This window comes from Vipera ursinii (genome assembly GCF_947247035.1).
Source record: "Vipera ursinii genome assembly, chromosome: 2".
Classification (NCBI taxonomy): domain Eukaryota; kingdom Metazoa; phylum Chordata; class Lepidosauria; order Squamata; family Viperidae; genus Vipera; species Vipera ursinii.
The window spans coordinates 11,665,014-11,685,557 of NC_139513.1; the positions used below are offsets into that span (position 1 = coordinate 11,665,014).

At 45.8% G+C, this 20,544-nt stretch overlaps 1 long non-coding RNA gene across 1 annotated transcript; it reads right to left on the reverse strand.

The window, feature by feature from the left end:
- Positions 1-12,773: 12,773 nt before the first annotated feature.
- LOC310636542 lies at positions 12,774-19,904 on the reverse strand. The gene is made up of 2 exons (XR_014491737.1): positions 19,458-19,904; positions 12,774-14,826 (listed from the first exon to the last, which is right to left on the reverse strand). It is a non-coding gene; the product is annotated as an uncharacterized lncRNA (long non-coding RNA).
- Positions 19,905-20,544: the final 640 nt, after the last annotated feature.

Sequence of the window (20,544 nt, forward strand, 5' to 3'; positions counted from 1 at the left end):
GATCTGATAGACAGAGTGCCTGAAGAACTATGGACAGAGGTTCTCAACATTGTACAACAGGTAGCAACCAAAACCATCCCAAAGAAAAAGAAATGCAAGAAAGCAAAATGGCTGTCTGAGGAAGCTTTGCAAATAGCTGAGGAAAGGAGGGAAGCCAAAGGCAAGGGAGAAAAAGAAAGATACACCCAATTGAATGCAGAATTCCAGAGAATAGCTAGAAGAGATAAGAATGCCTTCTTAAATAAACAGTGCAAAGAAATGGAAGAAAACAATAGAATAGGGAGGACCAAAGATCTTTTCAAGAAAATTGGAGAGATGAAGGGAACGTTTAATGCCAAAATGGGCATGATAAAGGACCAAAATGGCAGGGACCTAACAGAGGCAGAAGAGATTAAGAAGAGGTGGCAAAATTACACAGAAGAACTATACAAGAATGAGCTTAACGTCCCTGATAATCACAATGAGGTGGTCACTGACCTTGAGCCAGACATCCTAGAATGTGAAGTGAAGTGGGCCTTAGAAAAGCTGAGCAACAACAAAGCTAGTGGAGGTGACAGTATTCCAGCTGACCTATTCAAAATCTTAAAAGACGATGCAGTAAAAGTGTTACACTCAATTTGCCAGCAAATTTGGAAAACTCAACAGTGGCCACAGGATTGGAAAAGCTCAGTTTACATTCCAATTCCAAAGAAAGGCAGTACCAAAGAATGTTCAAACTATTGCACCATTGCACTCATTTCTCATGCTAGTAAAGTTATGCTTAAAATCCTACAAGCTAGACTCCAGCAGTATGTGGATCGAGAACTACCAGAAGTACAGGCAGGATTTCGAAGAGGCAGAGGAACTAGAGATCAAATTGCCAACATACGCTGGATCATGGAGAAAGCTAGAGAGTTCCAGAAAAACATCTACTTCTGCTTCATTGACTATGCTAAAGCCTTTGATTGTGTGGATCATAACAAACTGTGGCAAATCCTTAAAGAGATGGGTGTACCAGACTATTTGTCTCTTGAGAAACCTATATGCGGGCCAAGAAGCAACAGTGAGAACTGGACACGGAAGCACTGATTGGTTCAAAATTGGGAAAGGAGTCCGGCAAGGCTGTATACTGTCGCCTTGCCTATTTAACTTATATGCAGAGCACATCATGAGAAAGGCAGGGCTAGATGAATCAAAAGTTGGAATTAAGATTGCCGGAAGAAATATCAACAACCTAAGATATGCAGATGATACCACTTTAATGGCAGAAAGTGAAGAGGAACTAAAGAGCCTCTTGTTGCGAGTGAAGAAGGAGAGTGCAAAACTTGGGTTGAAACTAAACATTAAGAAAACCAAGATCATGGCATCCGGCCCTCTCAATTCCTGGCAAATAGATGGGGAAGAAATGGAGGTAGTGACAGATTTTATTTTCCTGGGCTCCAAGATCACTGCAGATGGGGACTGTAGCCAAGAAATTAAAAGATGCTTGCTCCTTGGAATGAAAGCCATGGCAAATCTGGACAACACACTAAAAAGCAGAGACATCACCCTGTCAACAAAAGTGCATATAGTCAAGGCTATGGTCTTCCCAGTTGCAATGTATGGCAGTGAAAGTTGGACCATAAAAAAGGCTGAGCGCCAAAGAATTGAAGCCTTTGAACTATGGTGCTGGAGAAGACTCCTGCGAGTCCCTTGGACTGCAAGGCGATCAAACCGGTCAGTCCTAGAGGAGATCAACCCTGACTGCTCTTTTTTTATGGAAAAGTTTTAAAATACATTTTTAAAAACATAAACTCCCTCCCTCCCCCTCCCCCCACTTCCCCTCCCCCCCCCGACTTCCCAGAGCTGAATACAGGGTATAAACTTTAACCAACTTAAGCTAAAATATGCTAACCAACTAAAAAAAGACACTTTAGATTCTATCGCACTTTAGCTCCTGTTAACATAACTAAATAACTAAATAATAATAACTAATTAATAATACATCATATAATACTAATACTTATTCATATACTAAATGAAACTTTCTAGTCCCATATTTATTCTGAATATAATCGACCTGGTTATTTCTCTCCAAAAATTCCAATAAATCTACCATGTCTCACATTATTTTTCATTTGTCTACCACTTATAAATCCTGTTTGATCACTATGAATCATTTGCTGCATAATCTTCATTAATCTATTTGCTAAAAATTTTGCAAATATTTTATAATCAGTATTTAAAAGCGATATTGGTCTATAATTTTTGGTTTGGGTAAGATCTTGATCTTCCTTTGGAATCAACGATATAAAAGCTGTTTTCCACGATGGAGGCACTTCTCCAGATTGAATTGTTCTAAGTAACTCTTTTAGAGGTTCCACCATTTCTAACTGTAAATTTTTATAATAAATGGAAGTCAAACCATCTGTTCCTGGTGCTTTACCCACTTTTAATTGTTTAATTGCCAAAATAATTTCTTCAGCATTTATCAATTGATTCATCCCTTCCCTTTGCTCTTGTGTAAGTACAGGGATATTCACTTCTTGTAAGTATCTATCTATATCTAAACTTTGAATTCTATCCCCGGCATATAACTTAGAATAAAATTCAACAAAGCCTTTTTAATATAACTTTGCTGAAACATCTCTTTACCCTTATATTCTATCTTATCTATATTATGTGACCTTTGTTTTTTCCTTAACAAATAAGCTAGCCACCTACCCGGCTTATTAGCATTACAAAAAGTATTGTGTTTAACATACCACAGGTTAGATTCCACTTGATCTGCCATCAACATATTAAACTGACCTCTTAACAAAGTAATTGCTTCCTTCACCCCTCTTATCAGATGGGTTCAAAGTTAGAGCCTTCTCTTTCCTCTTGATTTCCTCCTCTAACTCTTTACGCTTGTATTCCAATCTACGTCTATATTTATTATTCAAATATATTAACACTCCTCTCATATAGGCTTTACTTGCATCCCAAACCATTTCAATAGGAGTACCCTTATGCATATTTATATTAAAAAATTCTGTCATCTGTTTTTTACATTCATCCACATTCTCTTGATATCTAAACAAATTCTCATTTAATTTCCAAGATCTTCTATCTTTCCTCTCCTTATCCAATTCCAACCATACTGGACTATGATCTGATAAAGTTCTTGGACATATCTTGATCTTCTTAACCCTAGAAAAAAATCATTCGTAGTTAATACAAAATCAATCCTAGAAAAGGATTGATGTCGATCAGAAAAAAAGGTAAAATCTTTTTCTTCCAGATTTCGTTCTCTCCAAAGGTCTCTCAATTCCAAATCATCTTTCATCTCAAAAAAAGATTTAGGCAATCAACCCTGACTGCTCTTTAGAAGGCCAGATCCTGAAGCTAAAACTCAAATACTTTGGCCACCTAATGAGAAGGAAAAACTCACTGGAGAAGAGCCTAATGCTGGGAAAGATTGAGGGCAAAAGAAGAAGGGGACAACAGAGAATGAGGTGGCTGGATGGAGTCACTGAAGCAGTAGGCGTGAGCTTAAATGGACTCCAGAAGATGGTAGAAGACAGGAAGGCCTGGAGGAACATTGTCCATAGGGTCGCATTGGGTTGGACACGACGTTGGAACTAACAACAACAAATAAAAAACAGAAATACCTGGATGCCTTGAGTTATGACTCTTCACAATTTATGGCCAGTTGTTTAAACACTCTGACAAGTTACTAATGCAGTTTAGCAAGCAAAATATTCTCACACTCCCAAGATTTATACACTTTGGCTTAATTGTGTATTCTAAGATGGTACTGAAAGTTAATTGACTAGAAAAAGTAACATTTCTAGGATTTCCCTTCTGTCACTCTGTGAAGTTCCAGGTGAGCAGTAAGGTGTGAAGTTTGAAAAAAAATGTATTCCACATTGTTCACATACCTCTACTATGGGCTTTCTGGTGCATTTTTAGCTTTGATTTGCAATGAAAAGTTTTCTCACACTTTACACACTTGTAAGGCCACTCTCTTCTGTGATTTCGGGTGTGCCTGCGAAGTGCTGAAGGTTTGGCAAAATATTTCCCACACTCCAGACATTTGTGTGGTTTTCCTCCAGTGTGGATTCGCTGATGGTTCAAAAGAGTACTTTTTCGAGAAAAACATTCATCACACTCTGAGCATTTATGCGGCTTCACTCCTGTGTGGATTTGGCTGTGACATATAAGGTGACATGACCGAGCAAATGCTCTCCCACAGTCGAAACATTTGTAGTTTTTTTCCCCCGTGTGAATTTTCACATGATTTCTAAGGGCTGATGTGGTAGAAAAAAATCTTTCACATTCAATGCATTGATATGGCTTCACCCCTGTGTGGGTTTTATGATGTGACCAAAGGTTTCCCTTTTGAGCAAAACATTTTCCACATTCTACGCATCTGTACGGCTTCTCTCCTGTGTGCAGCCTCTGATGCTGTAAAAGGCTTGCTTTTTGGGTGAGGCATTTCCCACACTCCCCACATTTGTATGGTTTTTCCCCTGTGTGGATTCTCTCATGACTCCGACATGCACTTTGTGTAAAAAAATTTCTCCCACACTCCCCACATTGATAGGGTTTCTCCCCTCTGTGCCTCCTCTGGTGTGTCCGAAGTTCAGAAGAATTTGCAAATCGTCTCTCACATTCTGGGCATTCATAGGGTTTTTCTCCAGTGTGAATTCTCTGATGTATTACCAGATTTCCTTTTCTGGAAAAACATTTCCCGCATTCTAGGCACTTTTCCTTTTTCTCCCCTCTGTGTGTTTTCTCATGAGTCCGAAGGGTTGAACTCTGGGTGAAACATTTTCCACACTCAAAGCATTTGTAAGATTTTATTCCTGCATGAATCTTCTCATGGACCCAAAGATATGAACTCCGAGAAAAGCTCCTCCCACATTCCCAACATTTATAAGGTTTCTCCCCTGTGTGAATTTTCTCATGGTTCCCCAGATGGCCTTTTTGACGGAAAAATTTCCCACATTCCAGACATTGATAAGGTTTCTCTCCGGTGTGGATTTTCTGATGTGTAACAAGATGTGACTTTTTACCAAAGCATAAGTCACATTCCTCACATTTATAAGGTTTTAGTCTGGTGGGGTGTCTGAGATCTTTCGTGAGTTTTCCAGAGAAGGATTTCTCACCCTTCAAAGCTTCACTGGATCCACTTCCCACATGGAGCTTCCTGTGGGTCAAAAGGAGGGATCTGCGAGCAAAGGATTTCTCACACTCTGAGCATTGATGGGTTTTTTTGTGGTTTTCTCGAGTGCTGCTTGTGTCTGACGGGGCATCCAAGAGTTTCCCACCCGTCATTCTTTCTGGCGGCTGCTGCCTTGTGCTGATTTTCTGTTATCTGTTGATAGTTGACTTGCAGGTAAATCTTTGGTAATCTTTTATCTGCTGTTAAAATGAAAAACAAACTGAGAATATTTCCTTTTGAGACATGTAGAGAATCACAAAATCTCAGCCTTGGAATGGACCTTGAAGGTCTTCCAGTCTCACCCTCTGCCCAGGGTAGGGTCCTCGGTATACCCAAGACAGTCATGGAGGCCCTACATCTGTAGGAGAGATGTCCTCAACTTAGAACCACAGTCGGGACTGGAATTTTGGTCATTCATTGAAACAGCGGTCAGGTGAGGGGTCACATAAGCATTTCCCTCCACAAGCACAATCCCACATTCCTGGTTGCAATCATGAAGTGATCTTGAGGGTTCTTAATGGAAGGGCAGGCAATGGTCGTGGGGGAATCTCAGGGGTGGGGGAGGTCCTAGAGACCAGGAACAGCCCCACCATGAGTTCAGGGGTGATGAAGTGGGATGCAAAGCTGCTGCCACTTCTGGAAGCCTGAGCCGCCCCAGCCGGGCAATGCAAAGGAGCCCTGATTGACAACCATGCTGGGACTGCGTGTTAAGTGGAGGCCTGGGGCCCTCAGCCGTTTCAGCCATCTGCCACTGACCCCAGGACTGCACTTCAGCCCATTGTCTCCGCTGCCACTGAGAAATGAGGCCTTAATCCCCAGACCGGAGGCCTTTGCAGCCTTGCGCCGTTGTCCAAGTCGCGTTGCAAATCCAGATTCCTTAACTGGGACTTTGACTGCTTGTGAAATAGCTTCACCACCACAAGAACAGGATTGCACTCTTTGAGCAAAGCAATCATATGACATCTGACTTAATGGCCACTTTTCTCAAAGACTGAGATTCCGGTCTGAATTGTGGTCATAATACGAGAAGTACCTATAGGGAATCCCCAAAATTTAAGGTGCTGGTACTTACCTTTAAAGCCCTACATGGCTTAGGCCCAGGATACTTGCAGGACTGTCTGCTGCTGGGAATGAGTTCCCATCGCCCAGTGGGCTCACACAGGGAGGGCCTTCTCAGGGTGCCGTCGGCTAGACAATGTCGGCTGGCGACCCCCAGGGGGAGGGCCTTCTCTGTGGGAGTGCCAGCCCTGTGGAACCAACTTCCCCTTGAGCTCTGGATGGCCCCGGATCTCCAGTCCTTTCGCCGCGGCCTTAAAACATTCCTTTTCCATCAGGCTGACCTGGATTGAATACAGGGATTTTTAAAATGTTGTTATTTTTTTAATTCTAATTTTTAATTTTTATTGGGGCTGTTAGTTTAATTCTTTTTTAACTTTTGTATTGTTGTATTTTTTTATTGTTGTCAGCCGCCCTGAGTCCTTCAGGAGATAGGGCGGCATATAAGTCCCAAAAATAAATAAAGAAATAAATAAAAAATTAAGGCATCGCATAAGGAAGAGAGGAGGGAAGAGAGTTCAGGTTAGCGTAAACAATTTCTTATTCTCTTTTCTTGCTTTTCCCTATACATTTTATAAAATACTACAGAAAAAAAGAAAAAAAAAATCAGGGATCCAGGAATTTATAGACCAGTCAGCCTGACATGAATACCTGGGAAGATCCTGGGAAAGATAAGAAAGAAAGAAAGAAAGAAAGAAAGAAAGAAAGAAAGAAAGAAAGAAAGAAAGAAAGAAAGAAGAAAGAAAGAAAGAAAGAAAGAAAAGAAAGAAAGAAAGAAAGAAAGAAAGAAAGAAAGAAAGAAAGAAAGAAAGAAAGAAAGAAAGAAAGAAAGAAGCAAGGAATCTGTGAATACTTGGAACACAGCAACGCTCTTACCCAGGGCTTTTTTTCTCATAGAATGCTCAGAACGGAGTTCCGGCACCTTTTTTGGATGGAACCTTGTAGGGTAGGCAAGGTGGGTTGTATGACATGTGTCAGTTCCGGCACCTTTTTCTTTTACAAAAAAAGCACTGCTCTTACTAGAAGCCAACGTGGGTTTGTCAAAAACAGATCACGCCCGGGGTAGGCAACCCTTGGCTCTTTCGTGACTTGTGGACTTCAACACCCAGAATTCCTCAGTCAAGGACGGCCGGTTGAGGCATTCTGGGTACTGAAGTCCACAAGTCCTTTAAAAAGAGGCAGGGGTTCCCCAGCCCTGCGCTGGACAAAACCTATTGCGTCCTTTGTCCAAGTGACTGAAAGAGCGGAAGGGCGGTGGACATCCGGCCGGGTTTCCCCTTCTCTTCCGCAGCCCACCTCGGGACTCTGGAGTAGGCGGCGATCACGGTTTGCTCAGGCTGCGGCGGGGCGGAGGTTTATTTTTTATTTTATTTTTATTTTAATTCCATTTATATCCCGCCCTTCTCCGAAGACTCAGGGCGGCTTACAAGCTTAGCAGTAGCCTTCATTCTACGTATATGCCTGCTTATTAGGGCTTTCGCACACACGCACCCCCCCAAGCGGCATTATTACAAAGTCAGCTCAATTTATTTATTTATTTATTTATTTATTTATATTACATTTATATCCCGCTCTTCTCCGAAGACTCAGGGCGGCTTACAAGCTTAGCAGTAGCCTTCATTCTATGTATATGCCTGCTTATTAGGGCTTTCACACACACACCCCAAGTGGCATTATTACAAAGTCAGCTCAATTTATTTATTTATTTATTTATTTTTATTACATTTATATCCCGCCCTTCTCCAAAGACTCAGGGCGGCTTACAAGCTTAGCAGTAGCCTTAATTCTACGTATATGCCTGCTTGTTAGGGCTTTCAAACCCCCCCCCCAGCGGCATTATTACAAAGTCAGCTTAATTGCCCCCAACAATCTGGGTCCTCATTTTACCTACCTCGGAAGGATGGAAGGCTGAGTCAACCTGGAGCATGGTGGGACTCGAACCTGCACTAATTGCAGGCAGCAGGTTGGTGGTGCTGCTGCCGCCGCCAAGCGGATCTGGCGTGGCTCATGGGTGCTCCGGTTCTTCAGCCCTCCTGCTCCCCCCCCCGTCTTTCCTAAGGCCAAGCGGGCGGCGTGGGGCCGGGGTGCAGCTGCCTCCCTCCGCCTGCCGGGCACCGACCGCAGCCTCACAGCTCCGGCAGAGGCGGCTCCGCTGGACGGAGTGGAAGCCGCTGCCGGGCAGCATCCGGGGCTTGGCGGCGGGCCAAGACTGCAGGCCCCGCCCCTCGGTAGCCTCCGCTCCTCCCTCCCAGCCTGGGCGCCCGGTTTCTCGGCTGGGCATCGGCCTCCGTGGTTCCACTGCGCATGCCCGGACTTCCGATCTGCTCTCGCCCCGCCCCTTCCTTTCCTTTCCCCTTCCCCCGCCCTCCTATCAGCCTTTCCCAGTCTGGGCGCCCGGTTTCTCGGCTGGGCATCGGCCTCCGTGGTTCCACTGCGCATGCCCGGACTTCCGATCTGCTCTCGCCCCGCCCCTTCCTTTCCTTTCCCCTTCCCCCGCCCTCCTATCAGCCTTTCCCAGTCTGGGCGCCCGGTTTCTCGGCTGGGCATCGGCCTCCGTGGTTCCTCTGCGCATGCCCGGGCTTCCGATCTGCTGCCGCCCCGCCCCTTCCTCTCCTTTCCCCTCCACTTCCCCCTCCCTCGCTATAGTCTGCCTTCCCAGCCTGGGCGCCCGGTTTCTCGGCTGGACATCGGCCTCCGTGGTTCCTCTGCGCATGCCCGGGCTTCCGATCTGCTCCCGCCCCGCCCCTTCCTTTCCCCTCCACTTCCCCCCGCCCTCCAATCTGCCTTTCCCAGCCTGGGCGCCCGGTTTCTCGGCTGGGCATCGGCCTCCGTGGTTCCTCTGCGCATGCGGAGAGTGCCTTCCTCTGTCCGGGCTTCCGATCTCCTCCCGCCCCGCCCCTTCCTCTCCTTTCCCCTCCACTCCCTCCGCCCTCTCTATAGTCTGCCTTCCCAGCCGGGACCACGTGCTCCGAAGCCTCCTCTGCTCCTGCGGGGGGGCGGGGGCGTCCGCGTCGTGGGTTCCTCTGCCCATGCGAAGAGTGTGTCTCTGCTGTTCCACTGGTTGATTGTCCTAACTTGTCGGGACGTTTCTCCTCAATTCCACCTTGCTTCTCTCTTTGATCAACAAAGATGATTGGGGGACTGGAGGCTAAAACATATAGGGAACGGTTGCTGGAATTGGGTATGTGTAGTTTAACGAAGAGAAGAGTGAGGGGTGACATGATAGCAGTGTTCCAGTATCTCAGGGGCTGCCCCAAAGAAGAGGGAGTCAAGCTGTTCTCCAAAGCACCTGAGAGCAGGACAAGAAGCAACGGATGGAAACTAGTCAAGGAGAGAAGCAACCTAGAACTAAGGAGAAACTTCCTGACAGTTGGAACAACTAACCAGTGGAACAACCTGCCTCCAGAAGTGGTGAATGCTCCAACACTGGAGGTTTTTAAGAAGAGACTGGACAGCCATTTGTCTGAAATGGTATAAGGTTTCCTGCCTGAGCAGGGGGTTGGACTAGATGACTAGATGACCTTCCAACTTCTTCTTCTTCTTCTTCTTCTTCTTCTTCTTCTTCTTCTTCTTCTTCTTCTTCTTCTTCTTCTTCTTCTTCTTCTTCTTCTTCTTCTTCTTCTTCTTCTTATCAGTTTCCAACCGTGGTTTCTCGCCCCCGCCCTCTGGTGCTCTGGTGAACAAGCTGCCCCCCCCTTTGCCTTGTGGCAGCCCCTCAAATACTGGAAGGCTGCTACGGCGTCTGAGCCGAATCTCCAGGAAAACCTGTCAAGCCGAAGAGCGGGATCCGCAGCTACCTTTCTCCTGAAAGCTCTCCCGAGGGATCCAGCAGCGATCCTCGCTGGGCGAAGCGGGACAGGGAGATCCAGCCAGTGGGAGGGTGAGGGTGGGGATTCTGGTCTCTCCTGTCTCCTGACTTGCAGCCCCGCCCCTTTGCAACGTACAGGTAGTCCTCGACTTACAACTGTTCACTTAGTGACTGTTCAGTTACAGTGGCACTGAAAAAGTGCTACTCAAGCCACAGCCGAGCAAGACGCCTGCCTGCCTGCCCAGCGGCGCTCTTCCTCCTATCCGAGGTTTTCATTGTGAACATTTTTTTATATATATAAGATTTTTATTGTTTTTTCCCCCCTCTACATGCATATGTTAGTTTTTCAAACAGTGCGTGATCTGGGTTCATATCACGCTAATACATAATCAAGTTCTGCCCTTTGGTTCTCTCTTCTAGCCGTTTGTAGAATAAATTCCAGCTTTGGTAGTATTCTGTTCCTTCTTTATCTTTTAGCCTCATAGTTAATCTGTCCATCTCCTCACATTCCAGTATCTTTTTTATTACTTCTTCTTCTGAAGGTATTCCTTCATTCTTCCAGCATTAAGCATAATTTATTCTTGCTGCGATTATAAGAGTAAAACCAAATATAGATTTTGGTTATTAATCTTTTCTGGTACTATACCTAATAACAAAAAATTCAGGATTAAATATTACATGTTCGCCGAATAGCCAAGCATGTATTTTTTCCAATATGCCTTTACTCTGTCACATGTCCACCAGGTAGGATAATATGTACCTAAATTATGTTTACATTTCCAACATTTACTTGATACATTTTTAAACATTTTTGCTAATCTTGCTGGAGGCAAGTGCCATTTATAAAACATTTTATAGAGATTTTCTATAATTTGACATTTTCTATAAATTGACATTGTCAATTTATAATTTCTCTCCCATAATTCTTGCCATTTTTCTAATTCTATATTATAACCAAAGTTTTTCACTTTCCACCTCTAAGATTAACAAAAATTATACATTTTCTTAATTAATTTCTCATCAGAAGTAAATATCAAATACAGTTTGTTCTTTATAGAATCCATACAGTTTCATATCTTTTTCACATCTATTTTGTATTTGTAAGCGTATCCACCATGACATGTTGATACCGTGATTTTCCAGCTCCTGTTTCGATTTTAATGTCCCATCAGTATTTAAAATATCTCTATTTTTTCAAAATCTAACAGATTTGTGTGTGAAAAAGCTTCAATTGTTGATAACCACCCTGGAATTTTTACATATATTTTCGTTTTAATTTTTTCCCATACTATTATCAAAGCATTTCTAATACAGAAATACTTATGAATTTTGTTTTTACCATACCACAAAAAAGCATGCCACCCCAATTGTACGTCATGTCCCTCCAAGTATAACAACCTTTTCTTCCTAAGCATTATCCATTCTTTCACCCATGTTAATACAGATGCTTGATAATACAAAGCCCACTCAGGTAGGCCAAAGCCTCCATTTTCCTTAGTATCTTGCAAGGTTTTCATCTTTATTCTAGCTTTCTTTCCTTGCCATAGAAACCTCAAAATTAATGAATTCAACTCTTGAAAAACATTTTTCCCAAGTTTTATCGGAATTGTTTGAAACAAAAATAAAATCTTAGGCAATATATTCATTTTAACTGTAGCAATTCCTCCTAATAATGACAGTTTTAAATTCTTCCACTTTTCCAAGTCTAGCTTCATTTGTTTCAATAACCTTATGTAATTATCTTCTTTTATTGTTGAGCACTTAGCTGATCAATATATACCCAAATATTTTACCTTTTTCAGTATTTGTACCTCTATTACCTCTGAAATTCGGCTTTTTTGTTTATTCTGTTTATTTTTTCTTGCCATATATGTTATCGCTATACCTCTGAAATACGCTTTAGCTGTATCCCATGGATTTTGTACAGTAGTATCTTCTTTTCTATTTTCTTTGAAGAAGAATTCCATTTCTTTTTTTGTTAACTCTATAAATTCTTTTTCCTTTAATATGGAACGATTTAAAGTCCACCTTGGCCCTTTTTGTAATCCTTTCCAGGTCGTTTTCAACGGATTATGATCTGCCCAAATGCCTGTTTCTATTTCAATGTCCTGAACGTTCATTCTGTTGTTGGGAACATTTCTGTTGAGGATTGGCAGTGGGGGGGGGTGGGGGGTGTTTGGTTTTTATCCCCCCCCCCCATCTGCTGGGTGCTTGCAGCAGGTTTTGGTCACTTCACATGACCCTAGGACACTGTGACCGTCATAAATATGAATCAGTTGCCAAGCATCTGAATGTAAATCACAAGACCCTGGAGATGCTGCAACATTCCAGCTGGAGCCTGGCGCTGATCCTGGCACTTCCGCTGAGCCCTGACAGCCCTGCAGCTCCAGCCGTCTCTCGCTCAGGCTTGTGCGGTGCTGCCACCGGTTCAGCTCATTCCCCTCCCCCCCCACCACTTTTCTAAGATGGTCGCGTACCACCTGCCAGGTGCCAATGTACCACAGGTGGTGCCCGTACCACTGGTTGAAAAGCCCTGCCCTAAGTAAGATATGGCTCAATTAATCACGAGTGTGTCAGTGAGGGAGGAGGAAGTCACAAGAACCAAGATGGTGGCTGTTTTAAAGGACATCACATACACAGCTAAAAAGCAGCAAGACTTTGTACGGTATGGCACAACTTGACGTCCATCTTGATTTTTTTGATCCCCACCCTCAGTACATGCCCTGAAAAAAGTCCTGTTGATAATTTTGAACAATACTTTTATTAAGGATTATAATCACAGATCAAACAAAGAATTTTAATATAAATACGCGTGTGAATATATAAAAAAGGGGAAAAAAGAAAAGCCTCCAAAAAAGATAGTAAAAGAAATTTTCTCTCTTCATCCTCAGCCAGCATATTCAACACCAACACTTTATCACTAAATAAAAAACCAGATGCGTCTTCGTTCCATCCCTCACCCCGTTTTCGTCTCTCTAAATCTTCTGTTCTCCTTATTGATCAACAGGGGTCTAATAAAAAACAGAAATACCTGGATGCCTTGAGTTACGACTCTTCACAATTTATGGCCACAATTTATGGCCAATCACTCTGGCAAGTTACTAATGCAGTTTAGCAAGCAAAATATTCTCACACTCCCAAGATTTATACACTTTGGCTCAATTGTGTATTCTAAGATGGTACTGAAAGTTAATTGACTAGAAAAAGTAACATTTCTAGGATTTCCCTTCTGTCACTGGGTGAAGTTCCAGGTGAGCAGTAAGGTGTGAAGTTTGGAAAAAAATTGATTCCACATTGTTCACATACCTGTACTATGGGCTTTCTGGTGCATTTTTAGCTTTGATTTGCAATGAAAAGTTTTCTCACACACTACACACTTGTAAGGCCACTCTCTTCCGTGATTTCGGGTGTGCCTGCGAAGTGCTGAAGGTTTGGCAAAGTATTTCCCACACTGCAGACATTTGTGTGGTTTTCCTCCAGTGTGGATTCGCTGATGGTTCAAAAGAGTACTTTTTCGAGAAAAACATTCATCACACTCTGAGCATTTATGCGGCTTCACTCCTGTGTGGATTTGGCTGTGACATATAAGGTGACATGACCGAGCAAATGCTCTCCCACAGTCGAAACATTTGTAGTTTTTTTCCCCCGTGTGAATTTTCACATGATTTCTAAGGGCTGGTGTGGTCGAAAAAAATCTTTCACATTCAATGCATTGGTATGGCTTCACCCCTGTGTGGGTTTTATGATGTGACCAAAGGTTTCCCTTTTGAGCAAAACATTTTCCACATTCTACGCATCTGTACGGCTTCTCTCCTGTGTGCAGCCTCTGATGCTGTAAAAGGCTTGCTTTTTGAGTGAGGCATTTCCCACACTCCCCACATTTGTATGGTTTTTCCCCTGTGTGGATTCTCTCATGACTCCGACATGCACTTTGTGTAAAAAAATTTCTGCCACACTCCCTACATTGATAGGGTTTCTCCCCTCTGTGCCTCCTCTGGTGTGTCCGAAGTTCAGAAGAATTTGCAAATCGTCTCTCACATTCTGGGCATTCATAGGGTTTTTCTCCAGTGTGAATTCTCTGATGTATTACCAGATATCCTTTTCTGGAAAAACATTTCCCGCATTCTAGGCACTTTTCACTTTTTTCCCCTCTGTGTATTTTCTCATGAGTCCGAAGGGCTGAACTCTGGGTGAAACATTTTCCACACTCAAAGCATTTGTAAGATTTTATTCCTGCATGAATCTTCTCATGGACCCAAAGATATGAACTCCGAGAAAAGCTCCTCCCACATTCCCAACACTTATAAGGTTTCTCCCCTGTGTGAATTTTCTCATGGTTCCCCAGATGGCCTTTTTGACGGAAAAATTTCCCACATTCCGGACATTGATAAGGTTTCTCTCCGGTGTGGATTTTCTGATGTGTCAGAAGGTTTGACTTTTTATCAAAGCATAAATCACATTCCTCACATTTATAAGGTTTTAGTCTGGTGGGGCGTCTGAGATCTTTCGTGTGTTTTCCAGAGAAGGATTTCTCACCCTTCAAAGCTTCACTGGATCCACTTCCCACATGGAGCTTCCTGTGGGTCAAAAGGAGGGTTCTGCGAGCAAAGGATTTATCACACTCTGAGCATTGATGGGTTTTTTTGTGGTTTTCTCGAGTGCTGCTTGTGTCTGACAGGGCATCCAAGAGTTTCCCGCCCGTCATTCTTTCTGGCGGCTGCTGCCTTGTGCTGATTTTCTGTTATCTGTTGATAGTTGACTTGCAGGTAAATCTTTGGTAACAATCTTTTATCTGCTGTTAAAATGAAAAACAAACTGAGAATATTTCCTTTTGAGACATGTAGAGAATCACAAAATCTCTCACCCTCTGCCCAGGGTAGGGTCCTCGGTACACCAAGACAATGGTAGAGGCCCTACATCTATAGGAGAGATGTCTTCAACTTAGAACCACAGTCGGGACTGGAATTTTGGTCGTTCATTGAAACAGTGGTCAGGTAAGGGGTCACATGAGCATTCCCCTCCACAAGCAAAATCCCACATTCCTGGTTGCAATCATGAAGTGATCTTGAGGGTTCTTAATGGGGGGGCAGGCAATGGTCGTGGGGGCATCTCGGGGGTGGGGGAGGTCCTAGAGACCAGGAACAGCCCCCCCATGAGTTCAGGGGTGATGAAGTGGGATGCAAAGCTGCTGCCATTCCTGGAAGCCTGAGCCGCCCCAGCCGGGCAATGCAAAGCAGCCCTGATTGACAACCATGCTGGGACTGCGTCTTAAGTGGAGGCCTGGGGCCCTCAGCCGTTTCAGCCATCTGCCACTGACCCCAGGACTGCACTTCAGCCCATTGTCTCCGCTGCCACTGAGAAATGAGGCCTTAATCCCCAGACCAGAGGCCTTTGCAGCCTTGCGCCGTTCTCCAAGCCGCGTGTTCCATACTGTTGCTAAGAAACGTGTCCCAAAGCATCCGTAAGCTTCTTCAGGGCCCGTCAACTTCCACATTTCCTGTGCCAGGACTCACACGGCCTCCCCTGCCCACTTCAAGCAAACCCACATTCCTTAACTGGGACTTTGACTGCTTGTGAAGTAGCTTAACCACCACAAGTACAGGATTGCAGTCTTTGAGCAAAACAGTCATATGACATCTGACTTAATGGCCGCTTCTCTCAAAGACTGAGATTCCGGTCTGAATTGTGGTCATAATTCGAGGAGTACCTATACGGCACAGGTCGGCAACCCACGGCTCTGGAGCCGCATGCGGCTCTTTCAGCCGTCTCAGTCCTCCGGCATGTGCAGTCCCCCTCCCCCAAAAAAAGTGGGACTAAAAAAAGTTCAACCAATCAATTCAAACTTCTCACGAAAAAAAAACTCGCAAAGTTTGAATTGATTGGTTGAACTTCTTTGGTTTGTGGGACTGCCCACAAACCTCCTTTCTTCTTTGGACTCCACATGGCGGCAGCGGAGGAAGACACTGGAGGACTGCTGGAAAGGTGAGTGGGCCGTTTTTCTGTATGCTGTGCCTTCCTCTTTCTGCTGCAAAAGACTGGGGTGGGGAGGGACTCGGGTGAGTCGGCAGCAGCCCTTTACCGACCTGCTGCGCCTTCCTCGGGCTCCCCTGCTGCGAAAACCTTGCTGCCGTCTCTCATTGAGAGAATGGGGCGGTGGAGGCTTGCAGAACGGCGGATACAGCCTCTGCCGGCGGCTTGCAGAATGGTGGATCGAGCCTCTGCCGCCAGCGGAGGCTTGCAGAGAGGAGAGTGGCGGGCTGCGCCTCCGTCAAGGTAGCAGGAGCGCTTCGGGGAAGCTGCACATGGCTGGCGGGAGGGGAAAGCTCTGTGCCGCCCGTCACTCCCTCCTCCTTTCCTGGCAGCTTCGGGGGTTCCCGACCGGGGCCCGCTCAGAGCGCACACGCGCGCTTCCCCTCCGCCGCCCCTCAGCAAGATGCGCCCCAGCGAGCTTCTCCCGCACCTGCTTTGCATCTCCGCGGCTTGCTTCAGCCCAGCCGGTGGGCTCTTCCTCTTTGGAGAGCCCAAGTTTTCCTACAAGCGGTCCAACTGTAAGCCCATCCCCGCCTCGCTGCTGCTGTGCCGCAGGATCGAGTACTGCAATATGTGGCTGCCCAACCTGCTGGGCCATGAGACGGTGCAGGAGGCGTTGGAGAAGGTGGGCGCCTGGATCCCGCTGGTGCAGAAGCAGTGCCACCCGGACACGCTTGCAGAATCGTGAATCGAGCCTCTGCCGGCAGCGGAGGCTTGCAGAGCGCGGATCCAGCCTCTGCCATCGGCATAGGCTGGATCCGCCGTTCTGCAAGCCTCCGCCGCCGGCAGAGGCTCGATCCGCCGTTTTGTAAGCCTCCGCTGCCGGCAGAGGCTCGATCCGCCGTTTTGCAAGCCTCTGCCGCTCCATTCTCTCAATGGGGCAGTGGAGGCTCTTCTGCTGCTTTTCTTTTGGCAGAGCCATCCATACTAGAGGTGGACGGGGGCAGGGCAAGTGCACGTTTTGCCTTGTTCTGCGCATGCACGTGCGTGCACACGCGCGCACATTTTGCGGCTCCCACTTTTTTTTGTGTGTGACGGAACCGGTTCTGAGTGGCTCTTTTGCTGTTTCAGTTTGCCAACCCCTGCTATAAGGAATCCCCAAAATTAAGGCATCGCATAAGGAAGAGAGGAGGGAAGAGAGTTCAGGTTAGCGTAAACAATTTCTTATTCTCTTTTCTTGCTTTTCCCTATACATTTTATAAAACACTACAGAAAGAAGAAGAAAAAAAATCAGGGATCCAGGAAATTATAGACCAGTCAGCCTGACATCAATACCTGGGAAGATCCTGGGAAAGATAACGAAGCAAGGAATCTGTGAACACTTGGAAAGCAGCAAAGCTCTTTCTAGAAGCCAACCTGGGTTTGTCAAAAACAGATCACGCCCGGGGTAGGCAACCCTTGGCTCTTTCGTGACTTGTGGACTTCAACACCCAGAATTCCTCAGTCAAGCATGGCCGGTTGAGGCATTCCGGCTCAAATTGAACTAAGGCTTGCGACCAAAGTCAAAAATAACCAAAAATGCTTCTTTCAACATATAAAAAACAAGAAAAAAGTTAAGGAAATGATTGGTCCATTAGTGGGGGAAAGTAGCAAGAAGGTGACAAGCAATAGGGAGAAAGCAGAACTATTTAACTCGTTTTTTGCATCTGTGTTTACACAAAGGGAAAAAACAGTCCAACCTACCAAAACCAGTGCCATAAAAAACAGAATAGAAACGCAAGTTAAGATAGGCAAGAAAATGGTAAGTGAACACCTGTCCAGCCTAGACGAGTTCAAATCACCAGGACCAGATGGATTACATCCCAAAGTTCTCAAGGAACTGGCAGACGTGATCTCAGAACCCCTGAACTATATTTTTCATAGATCCTGGAACACTGGGGAACTACCAGAGGACTGGAAGAGAGCTGATGTAGTTCCCATCTTCAAAAAAGGGAAAAAAATAGATCCAGGAAACTACAGGCATTTCAGCCTGACCTCAATACCTGGGAAGATTCTGGAAAAGATAATCAAACAACAAATTAGCGAACACCTTGATGCAAACAAAGTCATCACTAAAAGTCAACATGGGTTTGTCAAAAACAGATCATGCCAGACAAATCTTATTACATTCTTTGACCAAGTGACAAAATTAGTGGACCAGAGGAACGCTGTAGATATAATTTACTTGGACTTCAGTAAGGCATTTGATAAAGTAGATCACAACCTACTACTTGATAAGATAGAAAAATGTGGGTTAGATAGCATCACCACCAGATGGATTCGTAGCTGGCTGACAGGCCGTACTCAGCGTGTGGTCCTCAATGGAACTGCATCTACATGGAAGGAAGTGTGTAGTGGGGTGCCCCAGGGCTCTGTTCTGGGCCCAGTGCTCTTCAACATCTTCATTAACGATTTGGATGAGGGGATAGATGGGGAACTCATCAAATTTGCAGACAACACCAAGCTGGCAAGAATAGCCAATACTCCAGAAGATAGGCTTAAGATACAGAAGGATCTAGACAGACTCGAACACTGGGCACTATCTAACAAAATGAAATTCAATGGTGAAAAAAGTAAGGTTCTACATTTAGGCAGGAAAAATCAAATGCACAGGTATAGTATAGGTGGTACCTTGCTCAATAGTAGTAACTGTGAGAGGGATCTCGGAGTCCTAGTAGACAATCACTTCAACATGAGCCAGCAGTGTGCTGCAGCTGCCAAAAAAGCCAACACAGTGCTAGGCTGCATTAACAGAGGGATAGAATTAAGATCAAGTGAAGTACTAATACCACTTTACAATGCTTTGGTAAGGCCACACCTGGAATACTGCATCCAGTTTTGGTCACCACGATGTAAATAAGATGTCGAGACTCTAGAAAGAGTACAGAGAAGAGCAACAAAGATGATTAGGGGGCTGGAGGCTGAAACATATAGGGAACGGTTGCTGGAATTGGGTATGTGTAGTTTAATGAAGAGAAGGGTGAGGGGTGACATGATAACAGTGTTCCAGTATCTCAGGGGCTGCCACAAAGAAGAGGGAGCCAAGCTATTCTCCAAAGCACCTGAAAGCAGGACAAGAAGCAACGGATGGAAACTAGTCAAGGAGAGAAGCAACCTAGAACTAAGGAGAAACTTCCTGACAGTTAGAACAATTAACCAGTGGAACAACCTGCCTCCAGAAGGGGTGAATGCTCCAACACTGGAGGTTTTTAAGAAGGGACTGGACAGCCATTTGCCTGAAATGGTATAGGGTTTCCTGCCTGAGCAGGGGGTTGGACTAGATGACCTCCAAGGTCCTAACTTACTATTACTATTATTACTATTATTATTACTATTATTATTACTATTATTATTACTATTATTATTATTAAGTCCTTACAAAGAGGCAAGGCTCCCCAGCCCTGCGCTGGACAAAACCTATTGCGTCCTTTGTCCAAATGACCGAAAGAGCGGAAGGGCGGTGGACATCCGGCCGGGTTTCCCTTCTCTTCCGCAGCCCACCTCGGGACTCTGGAGCAGGCGGCGATCACGGTTTGCTCAGGCTGGTGCTGCTGCCGCTGCCAAGCGGATCTGGCGTGGCTCATGGGTGCTCCGGTTCTTCAGCCCTCCTGCTTCCCCGCGTCTTTCCTTTCGGGCTCCGGGCGAAGCGGGCGCCCAGCCGTCCCGGGCTGCTCCTGCCTGGCGCGGGCGAGTCAGCCCAGGGAGCCGGAGACGCCCGCCATGAAGCCTAGGAGGCGGCGTGGGGCGCGGGTGCAGCTGCCTCCCTCCGCCTGCCGGGCACCGACCGCAGCCTCGCAGCTCCGGCAGAGGCGGCTCCGCTGGACGGAGGAGTGGAAGCCGCTGCTGGGCAGCATCCGGGGCTTGGCGGCGGGCCAGACTGCAGGCCCCGCCCCTCGGTAGGCTCCGCTCCTCCCTCCCGCCTGCCCTGCCCAATCTGCCTTTCCGAGCCTGGTTTCTCGGCTGGGCATCGGCCTCCGTGGTTCCACTGCGCATGCCCGGGCTTCCGATGTGCTCCCGCCCCGCCCCTTCCTCTCCTTTTCACTCCACTCCCCCCGCCCTCCAATCTGCCTTCCCAGCCTGGGCGCCCGGTTTCTCGGCTGGGCATCGGCCTCCCTGGTTTCTCTGCGCATGCCCGGGCGTCCGATCTGCTCCCGCCCCGCCCCTTCCTCTCCTTTCCCTTCCACTCCCTCCGCCCTCTCTATAGTCTGCCTTCCCAGCCGGGACCACGTGCTCCGAAGCCTCCTCTGCTCCTGCGGGGGGGGTGTGTGCGTCCGCGTCGTGGGTTCCTCTGCCCATGCGAAGAGTGTGTCTGTTGGCTGGAAGCCCCTCCTGCTCCGGTTGAACGGAGCGATCTTCCTTTTTATTAGGTTTTCCTCTTTAGGCTCTCCGTTCAGAGTGCCAGTCAACAGCAATGAATTTAACAACAACAATAACAATAACAATAACAATAATAATAATAATAATAATAATAATAATAATAATAATAATAATAATAATAAATACC